This window comes from Solanum tuberosum, unplaced genomic scaffold (assembly GCF_000226075.1).
Source record: "Solanum tuberosum cultivar DM 1-3 516 R44 unplaced genomic scaffold, SolTub_3.0 scf00108, whole genome shotgun sequence".
Classification (NCBI taxonomy): domain Eukaryota; kingdom Viridiplantae; phylum Streptophyta; class Magnoliopsida; order Solanales; family Solanaceae; genus Solanum; species Solanum tuberosum.
In genome coordinates this window covers 998,843-1,007,797 of record NW_006239033.1, presented here as the reverse complement: position 1 = coordinate 1,007,797, position 8,955 = coordinate 998,843, and the positions used below count along the sequence as shown (strand labels likewise).

At 35.9% G+C, this 8,955-nt stretch overlaps 1 pseudogene; it reads left to right on the top strand.

The window, feature by feature from the left end:
• Nucleotides 1-5,159: 5,159 nt before the first annotated feature.
• Nucleotides 5,160-6,380, top strand: LOC102598954 (receptor-like protein kinase HERK 1; annotated as a pseudogene).
• Nucleotides 6,381-8,955: the final 2,575 nt, after the last annotated feature.

Genomic DNA, 8,955 nt, shown 5'->3' with positions numbered 1-8,955 from the left:
GGACTTGAATTGTGTAACAATTGTCTCTTCTATGTGGTGTGATATTCCTTGTGTGCATTGATTGTTGAACACCGTGATGAGACATGTAATGATTATGAGGCCAAAGTCTTTATCGACAAGTGTTATCATGCCGAGGTCTTTCTCGGTGTTAGTATGATTTGTCCGAGGTCATTACCGGCGAGTGTTAATATGCCGAAGTCATTTCCGGCAATTATTATAAAGCTGATTGGAAATGATTTCGGATAGTTAAATAGAGCCGATGGGAAATAGTTACGGCAAGAGATTGATTATTGTGAATGGGTGTATAGATGATTATGCGAGAATTGCTTGATACTCGAGATTGATGTACTTGTTGTGTGTGACTGAACTACTTGTCATTGAGATTGACTTATTTGATTAGTTTGATTGTTGAATTATGAAGTTTGAACTGTGAATATTGAGCTTGTGAGCCGTGTATTATAGAATTTCTAGGTTGGGCTGATTTCTATGAAAGTTGTAGTTTAAGGAGGTTCGGTTGGAGTGTAAGAGATATTCGATTTCTAGCTAGTTGCTTTGTTTAGTAGGTTGCTTGTTGGGTACCATGTTGTTGGTACTCACCTCTTACTTCTATACTTGTGTAGGTTCCGAGCCTGGACCTTCATGATCTCTTCCTCTTTTCATCGATCTCGAGGGTTGTCAAGGACTTGAATAGGTAGTTGCTTGTCATTAGATGAATCCTCTTTTTTCCTTTTCTTACACTTGTTATATTTGAGAAATAAAAACTGAGACTTGTATTTATTTCTTAATTTCGTACTTATGTATTTAGTGGCTTGTACACATGACAACCAAATTTTGGGGTTTTAACAGAAGAATAAGTTTTTCGCTTTATCTTACTCTTATTTTTTATGTTATTCCACTTTTTTTCATTTTTGTTGGGTTGAGACAGACATGTCTTGGTGGGAAAAGACAAGTGTCATCACGTCCATTGTTGGGTCGTGACATACTCATGCTTAGATTTAGAGTTCTTTAAGTTGTTTGTTTAATTGTTGATCTCATCCCTTATCTTGTATACCAATACATTTCATGTATTAATGCTACTTTGTGCTACTTCATTTTATGATGTTGATTTCAGCACCCTGATTCAGATTTGCGGCCAGATGTTCCCCTAAGTTCATCTACTTTCAGCACTGTGGTGAGTCCTCCTCGCATTCACAGGACTTCAACTATGAGTCAGTATACGTTATTCACTTCAATTGTGTTATCTTTTAGGCAGCCCAGGTTGCTGTCCTAGCAAATTATCTCATTTAGTTTAGCGGCTTTCAGACATTAGTATTTATTTGTAATATATTTATTTTTCAAATATATTTAAGTTATGATATTTATTTATAGCTTCCACTTCAGTTCTCATGTGATATGCTTAGATATGTTATGCCAACGGTTAGCTTGGGATCATTTGTGGTTCAAAACACTGTGTCTCAGTTAGGGTTGAGACCTTGGTTATGACAACTTAGGTCGGTTTGATTTGATTTTTTTCATTAAGCAAATCACTAAATTAGTTATAGTGGTTTATTAAATCTATAAACCAAATCAAACCAACATAAAGTCAGTTTTTTTTTTTAGTAGTCGGTTCATCCGATTTTCTCAATTTTCTAGTTTATTTATTTCTTATAATTACACCATGATTGAAAAAGATATCAGATTGATGAGGGTATTCTCTTGACCGTGTATTTCATTAAACATGTGAAGTTCCCAATTGAAGAGACATATGATACCATTGGGAAATGAGTGAGTGATTATATTGTTTAATGTAATCTAAAGGACACTTGAATAAATAAAATTAGAACAAATAAGTATACAACAGAATATCTGAGACAACGTGTTAGGAAAATATATAAAAAAAACTCACGAAAAGACACAATACATGTCAATTTTTTAAGTCATTTTAAAAGCCCAAATATGAAATTATATATATAAACATTTAAAGCTATAAGCTAATTTGAAAAATACTTGTGAAGTAGATTATAATAAATACTTTTTTTAATAAAAAATTAAAATTATAAATGAATTATGTCGGTTTGGTTTGAATTCTATTTGACTTTTTTTCTATTAATACCAAATCAAACCAAGAACGGTCAAAATTTTTATTTCAATGTCAAACCACAAATCGAGTTTGTTTGTCGGTTTGACTTGGTTCGCCAGTTCAGTTTGGCTTGATGGTTTAACATGTACACCCCATATTTGCATTCATTCAAAGAGAAGAGTACATCAATATTTATAAGTAAAATAAAATTATATGTTATATTCTTTATAGATACTAAACTAATCGATGGAAAGTAAATTTTTGCCATTAATGTAAATTTAAATTTGAAAGGAAACTAAATACTATAGAATATTTTTAGACTAAAAGGATAAAATGAAAATATTCTACCATTAATGTAGATCATAGAACAGAAGGAAAGTAAATTTCAACAATATTAACCTTCCATAAACTCATTTAAATATGGAAGTATAATTATTTAAACTCCAACTTCAAGATTGACTTTTAGGATTTTAACTACAACTATTTAGGTAATAATTTTAATAAATATCTAAAAGACTAGATTGTGCAATAATTTTATTTCTAAACTTGGCCAGATTATCTCAATCAACTTTCAATTATTTAATTATATGGTCTTATCAAATATTTAAACTTCAACTTCAAGGTTAATATCGAGTTGGACTAGGGTTCAACATACCCAAATAGTCCCAGAACTACTAGCTACGTAGGTTGCAAGTCCCTTCTGTGGGCATCATTTTAGTGATCACGCCAGTATGCCTCTACACCTTTGGCCGGGTGTATTGGGTCCTCTCGATGGGGCGCATACATCGGACTCCACATTTAGCTCATGTGGTTTTATTATCGGTTATTAGTAGCTCTCATAGTTCAGTCATATTCTATTGCATTGACTATGTATCAGTATATTCAGTATTCAGTCTCAGCATGTTATAAATTGGTCATTGCATTCAATTAGCTTTGTATCCAGTATCTATATCATGTTCAGATTATATCATTGCTTATTTTCTTTGTTCAGTTATATGTTATTTCAGCTTTATTTTATCCTGCATGCTCAGTAACTTTCAAGTATTGACACATACTCTGTGCTACATCTTCTCGTGATGTAGGTTCAGGTTCTGAGCATCTAGATCATTCTTAGATCGGTTCCCGATCTCTAGTTCAGCAGAATTAGTGGTGAGTCCTCATTCTCCAAGGACAATAGTCATGAGTTTCCTTTCAGTATTTTCAGTTTTGCTAGAATCAGCGGGGGCCTGTCCCAGCATTTCTAGTCAGTTAGTGGGTATTTTCAAACATAGTTAGATTCAACGTAGTATTGAGTTAATATCTTCTTTGTATTAAACTCATCAGTTTTCATTTATCTCACTTATAGTATATGGGTTTCCCCCCATCGTATCTGTTTTATTTATAATTTAGCTTTCGCATCAGTTATTACTATCCTTAGTATGCTCATGTCATGCCAGCAGGGTTAGCTTGGGATCACTTCTGATCCTAGGTCCCGTGTCCGCAACTCGGGGATATCTCGGGGCGTGACAAAACTTGGTATAAGAGCACTAGGTTTAAGAGTCCTAGGATGTCTGAAAAGCCACACTAAGAAGAGTCCTTTTCATAGGTGTGAAGTGCACCACATCTAATGAGAAGGAGGCTACGAAGTATTTTAGGAAGAATCTTCATTTCCTTATTACTCTTATTGTACGTAGAGTTGAGGCAGTAAACCTCCCTAGCCAGCCCCTTATATCGCCACGCCTAAGTGAGGACCACGAGGACCTTCACACGGCCCGTGGGGGCTTCCGTGGAGCCTTACCAGTAACCCTCTATCCAGTCCCTCCAGACCACAGCCCAAGTGGAGACCACAGACACTTTCACGGTCTGTGGTCCTTCACACGGGCCGTGGTAGGGATCGTGGACTCAGACCTTCAGCTAGTAGTCACCAAGTCCAGATCACGACTGACTTCACGGTCTATGGTCCATTTCACGGTCCGTGAAGGTGGCCATGCTAAGTCCGTCTACAGTTTAAGTCAGGGTTATTTCGGTCTTTTCCTTATTCATTGGAATCCTAAACTACGTCATTTTAATCCTAAATTTCGTGGTTTTAGTCAGTTTAAGCCTAGAAACATAACTAGAACTTACCCAAGTCAGATCTATAATCATAGCTTAGAAAATTAGAAGTGAAAGGAGAGAAAGAGGCGACCAACCCTAAGTTCAAGAACGCAGCAAGTTTCCTGCAGTTCCAGCCCGGAAATTAAAAGATTTCTCCGTAGAATTCGTCACCAGGTATGTGGTATTTCACTAGTGGGTTCCTTTCACCCATTAGGTCCCTAGTTTTCAGCCAGTTTCTTGATTCCCCTATTATGACTAGACCTAGGGTTTCTTGAATGTTGGAATTGTTGGGTTCTTAGCTGTTAGAATGATCCAAATCAGATTAGTACGTTAATATTCACTTTATTGCATGAATTCCAGAATCCTAGCTATGTATTTCTTTAGTTCTTGATTTAGACATGCTAGGTCAGATATTTCAGTTATTCAGTTATACATGCCTCAGTTATTAATGCATCAATATCAGTTTAATTGTTGCATCCTCAGTTCGCAGGTTCAGTTTGAGCTATCCAGTAACTTACAGAAATTCAGTCATAATGTGTAAATTACTCAATCCATTGGGAGTAGCATAATACCGAGTTGGACTAGGGTTCAACGTACCCAAACAGTCCCAGAACTACTAGCCACGTAGGTTGTAAGTACCTCTGTGGGCATCATTTTAGTGATCACGCCAGCATACCTCTACACCTTTGGCCGGGTATATTGGGAGCTCTCGATGGGGCATATACATTGGACTCCACATTTTGCTAATGTGGTTTTATTATCTGTTATTAGTAGCTCCCATAGTTCAGTCAGATTCTATTGCATTGACCATGTATCAGTATATTCAGTATTCAGTCTCATCATGTTATAAATTGGTCATTGCATTCAGTTAGCTAAGTATTCAGTATTTATATCATGTTCAGATTATATCATTGCTTATTTTCTTTGTTCAGTTATATAATTTTAAATTTGACACTATGTGCTTTTTGCTAAATAAAACAGTGAGGAGTAGCTTGCCTAGGTCAAGGATTTGGATTACTATATCTATTTATGGGAAGAAAGCATCCCAAGGAAACAACATCCATAAATGATGCTTCTAACTTGAGTCATTAGATTCTGTTGAAAGGAGTCGAATTCCTTTTGTAGATTTGCAGGAAGCAATGAACAATTTCGATGAGAAGTTTCTCATTGGAGTGGGTGGCTTTGGGAAGGTTTAGATGGGTGTTTTGTGTGATGGCACAGAGGTGGCCTTGAAAAGGGGTAATCCTAAGTCTCGACAAGGTATTGAAGAGTTCTGAACATAAATTGAAATGCTCTCGCAGCTCCTCCATCCGCATCTGGTTTCATGGATGGGATATTGTGATTAAAATAATGAGATGATTCTAATTTATGAGTACATGGAGAATGAGAACCTCTAGAGCCATTTGTATGGCTCAGATCTACGTCTACCCAGTATGAGCTAGAAGCAGAGACTAGAGATATGCATAGGAGTAGCCAGAGGTCTGCACTACCTTCATACCAGTGCAGTTATACATCATGATGTCAAGTCTACAAACAATATTGCTTGATGAGAATTTTGTGGCAAAAATTACTGATTTTGGAATATCCAAGGCAGGGACTGAGCTTGATCAAACTCAAACACATATTAGCACTAACGTGAAAGGAACTATGGGCTATCTTGACCCCGAATATTTCATGAGGAAACAACTGACAAAAAATTCTAATGTTTATTCTTTTGGTGGTATTTTATGTGAAGTTCTTTGTGCTAGGCCTGTCTACATAGCTGAATGGGCATTGAAGTGGCAGAAGAAGGGACAATTAGAACAAATCATAGATCCCAATCTTATTGGCAAAATAAGACCAGATTCCCTCAGGAAGTTTGGAGAAATAGCAGAGAAATACTTAGCTGGCTATGAGGTGGATAGACCATCTATGGGTCATGTGTTGTGGAATCTAAAGTATGCACTTCATCTTCAAGAGCCTGTCATTCAAGATGATTCGGAAGAAAACAGTACCATCTCTGTTGGTGAGAGCTCTTCACAAGTGAATGCTATCAGTCATGTTAATGCCAATTTTTCTGCTGCTAAGATCAAGAATTCAAATTTTGATGATAACAAACTAGTCTGGGGATGAGTAGGGTTTTCTTACAATTGATCAAGTCTGAGGATGGATATCTAAGTGAAAGTGGTAAATACCATCCTTTAAGTGTTTGTTAATTCCACGTTTGTTGATGCATCATATGAAGATTGATTTTATGTGTTTCTAACAATTGATTCTACAAATTGTTGAATTTTATATAGAAAGTTAACTTTGAAAACATGCATTGCTCTACCTGTGGATCCTCTCTTCATTCTAGTGTGTGTGTTCGATTGTTTCACATGTTGTATATGGTTTCTAATAAGTGATTCGTACATAGAAAATCATTCTATTAATATCTTGTCAGCAAAAAGACTTCTTGAAAACATGGAACAATTTTGCCTCTAGGAAGACCTGATAACATAATTCTTTCATACATATATTCCCTCATCATTTTGCAACCTTGTGGAAGCAACAACATGGTAATCCATTCATTTATTGTAAACAGGCAAACAAAAGTTGCCATTGTGTACCTCTTCTGGGATCTCTCAGAGAGGGTCCCTTACATATCCCTAGATGTTTGATGTGATTGACATACTGTGTAATACTGCAGAATTAGTGGCTACGAAATAAAGTAAAATGTAAGCTTGTTATTTGATCCCTTTATTGCCATATAATATCTGAAAGTATGGCAAAGTATGGCAATGGTTGAATCCGTCAAAAGAACCAGGTAAGATACAATACGTTTATTTGATGAAACACTTCTGTTATACACTCCTCATTAACAAGTGATATACTCTCCAGCTGATGCCTACCCCATTGTAAAGAAGACAAATTCCCAACCTTTGTAGTACCATTTTGGACTTTGCAACTTTGCAAAATGCTCTAATCTCCAGCTTCTTCAAAGATGATTTTCTGCATAGAAATGATGATTTGATTCAATTGATACTCTGCAGAAATATAATCTATATAGCAAATACAATCTCCTATTGCTGTTCCTCTTAGTAAATTTGTGGTAAGATAGGTGATCCAATCAAGGTATGTAGTAATTTTTATTTTATTTTTACAATGCAATCAAAGTATATATGTAGCATTGATCACAAAGCTGTAATCGTGATATTAAACTATACAAGAAAGATTGAGTGTTACCTTTATGAAGATTGATTCACAACTAACTAATTCTCAGCTTCATGAACTCAAAACCGTGAACAAAAACCTCAAACTCAAACTTAATTTGCAAACAAAACCTTTCCAAAACTCCAAAATTGCTTTCAGTATTTTTCTTCCTCTACGCATTCTCATTTTTTTTTTTTAAAAAAAGGTGTAACATCAAAAATTGGATTAAAAAAATTAGGTGTTCACAAATGTAACTAGATCAAGATCACATAACTGTGGCACATTTATTGAAAACTTATCCAACAAATATTGAGGCCGTTCATGTTCCAGTTTACAATGAGTATATCATTGGTTTTCTTTATTACATACATACAAACTGTGTATATTGATACATTGCAAATAACAGACAAGCGGTCGAGCACTTCTTCAAAGAGGGAGTTCTACATCTAGATTCTAGACTAGGCTGAGCTCAAAGCTTGTACATTCGCGGTGCTCATCCTATTTCTTGGATTGCTTCAAACTTCTCGGAGCCATAATCCCATATCAACCACATTATGAAAAAATGAATCTATGGACAGAAAAGACTGGGGTTGATAAAAGCAACGATCAACAAATTATGGTTTCCAAGCAGCTGGCGGAGGTGGTGGAGTAGGGAACATGGGTGGTACTGCAGAGAATATCATGTTCTTGTTAATTTCAACACTTTTATCTCAAGATAGTCATCGGAAGAAAGGGATACTGCTCTAATAAATGAGCTGCCAAGTGCTCTGTTATGGGATGTCATGGTTATTAAAAATGGAAAGACTTTTGGTTCGAGCCTGGCCTAATCAAATGTGCCATGGAATTCAGTTTCTTATTCCAAGCTGGGAAAGACAATGTTTTATTTACGTCTATTCCAAAGACCGGTATGGCTTGTCTCAAAGCTCTCTTTCTTTGTATCTTGAACCAGAACCATAACATCCCCGAAAATAAAGATGTGTTAACTAAAGACAATCCAAAATTTCATGTTCAGTCTATTGAATCCTCCATTTACTCCACAAAACCAACTCCTGATCTGTATTCCACGCCATCTCCAAGACTTCTCCACACACATTTGCCTTTCAATCTTCTTCCAAATTCCAGCAACAATTCCAACTGCAAAATTGTTTTTGTAGCTCAGAACCCAAAAGACACATTGGTTTCTCTATGGCATTTTTTCAATTTCATTATTAAGGAAATCAATAACCTTATCCCCTAGAAAAGGCGGTTGAGGAGTTCTGCACAAGGTTCATCAATATGGTCCGTATTTTGAAAATGTGTAGGGTTATTGGCTAGAAAGTCAGAAAAGACCTTAGAAGATACTGTTTTTGAAATACGAAGAGATGATAAAGGACCTAAAAGAACAGGTGAGGGAACTAGGATTGTTTCTTGGGAAGCCATTTGAGAAGGAAGAGGATTTGGAAAAAGTAGTATGGAGGTGTAGTTTGGAGAGATTGAGGAACTTAGAAGTGAATAAAAATGGCTTTGTTATTTATGGAGTTCCAAATGGTAGTTATTTCATAAAAGGGATTGTTGGTGATTGGAAGAATTACTTGAATCATGAAATGGAAGATCGAATTAATCAAACAACACTTCTCAAGTTCAAAGACTATGGATTAGAGTTCGAGAATTGA